Below are 2,324 nucleotides of genomic sequence, written 5' to 3'. Positions count from 1 at the left end.
TCTATTCACTGAACTGTATTTTTTGTTGACTATCATAGGCCTACTCTAAATATGGTTTCTCAAAGTATTATGGTGTTTTGTGCACCATTTTTCCTACAGCTCGCAATTCCGCACAAATAGTTTAGCATTGAGAGATTTAAATAGCAAATATGACTGGTGTTTTGTAGCATTGACAAAAATGATATCAAGAGGATCTTAGAACCTTTTCACACAGGCTCTCTGTCTCCCTCCCCACCACTCTCAGGAAACCCCAGTGGTTTCAGGTTAGCTTGCCACATGCACAAGTCACCTGTTAGTCTCTCATCAATACAACAAATGATTGAAGAGTTTTTGCTGAGGGGTATTTCAGTGTGTGGACTACCACATTGATTCAAACTAGTTATGTTCCTGAACAAAAACAAATACAACTGGTCAGCAGGGCCGGTCCGAGCCACATGCACATGTATTCTGACCTTGAATTTAAGCATGAATAGCATGCTATTCACCTGATGTAATCCCCCGCACACCTTTACTTGGTGGAAACCGTGAATAAGATCAAGTGAACATGCAATTTCCACTTGGAACCAGTATCTACTTGATTTTTTTCTGTGCTGTAATTTACAACTTGATATGAGCTAGGTAAATGAGTAATGATTTTGGATAAGGAAATAGTAAATATAAATGACTTATTTTAATCTATTTTACCTTATCATTGGAGACGTGAAAACAGTCATACAGTATGGCAGCAAACTGAAGTGTATAGAGAATGTTCCCACCGTAAATTTAATGAAATGCTGTGCCATTATGCCTTAACTTGCAGAGATGGGCACTCATGTCTTAATTATAGGCTACCCCGACTTTCTCTTTCCTATTTCTATCATGTTAAATATTAGCCACTATCAGTATCAGTCAGTAGGCCTAATAACCACACATATTTAACAGCCAATTTACTGTTAGTTTCCTTCAGTTGGTATAGCTTACATTGTAATTAAATGGAATTACATTGTTTCGCTTACCTGTTGCTTCCTCTGTAAAAACTCACAGCCGTGTGGTTGTTGCTGAGGATCATTAGTAACAGTTGATAATAAATTTAAAAAATACACGTAGGCTAATTAAATCATTATGGAGAGGAGCACAGAACAAGCCGTTAGTTTGAACACAATGCATGATGCAGTACTTGGCCATGTCATCGCACAGTTCCATAGTTAGTGCAAGCGTTATACAGTTGAAGTCGGAAGTTTACATACACCTTAGCCAAGTACATTGAAACTCAGTTTTAACCAATTCCTGACATTTTAATCCTCGTAGAAAATCCCTGTTTTAGGTCAGTTAAGGTCACCACTTTATTTGAAGAATGTGATATGTCAGAATAATAGTGTTTTATTTCAGCTTTTATTTCGTTCATCACATTCCCAGTGGGCCAGAAGTTTACATACACTCAATTAGTATTTGGTTGCATTGCCTTTTAAATTCTTTATCTTGGGTCAAACGTTTCGGGTAGCTGTTATGAGAATTGTTATCAATGTAAAAAAACTTCAATTAATCTACTCAGTCTGCAACCCAGAGTTTGTAATATTGTGGTTGAATGAAACAGACGAGTCCCAATTTACAAAAATCAAAGTGTATATTCACGAGAACGTTCTAACAACAAAAATGCAAACCCAGTCTTTATAACACACACAAACAAGTTCAAATCTTAACCTACGCCTTGCTCAGACAGTCGGTGTTTTTCCACTACACAAATACATTGTTTAATCTGCAATATGTTTCATAATTTTCTGCAAGCCTAACAGTTTCTCTCCTCCACGGGTGGAGACAGAATGTCCTCTAAGGAACTCAGTAGTCCAGCTTGTCTGTCGATAGCTCCTCTTATCATTTGTTTCACACTTGCACCCCTTACATACTAAGTGGAACAAAAGGTCCTTGTTCTAATTCTGACTAAAACTACACACATCATCAGATTATAGTTTTATGATTCTAATACATTTCATACAATTATATGGTTTCAGAGTGGAATTATTTAATCATCTTTATACATTATTTTATCAGTAGCCTTCCACAAGCTTCCCACTAAGTTGTGTGAATTTTGGCCCAATCCTCCTGACAGAGCTGGTGTAACCGAGTCAGGTTTGTAGGCCTCCTTGCTCGCACATGCTTTTTCAGTTCTGCCCACAAATTTTCTATGGGATTGAGGTCAGGGCTTTGTGATGGCCACTCCAATACCTTGACTTTGTTGTCCTTAAGCCATTTTGCCACAACTTTGGAAGTATGTTTGGGGACATTGTCAATTTGGAAGACCCATTTGTGACCAAGCTTTAACTTCCTGACTGATGTCTTGAGATGTT

The sequence above is a fragment of the Salvelinus namaycush genome, chromosome 11 (assembly GCF_016432855.1).
Source record: "Salvelinus namaycush isolate Seneca chromosome 11, SaNama_1.0, whole genome shotgun sequence".
NCBI lineage: Eukaryota > Metazoa > Chordata > Actinopteri > Salmoniformes > Salmonidae > Salvelinus > Salvelinus namaycush.
The sequence above is the reverse complement of the archived record's forward strand: the minus strand, read 5'-3'. Positions refer to the sequence as shown.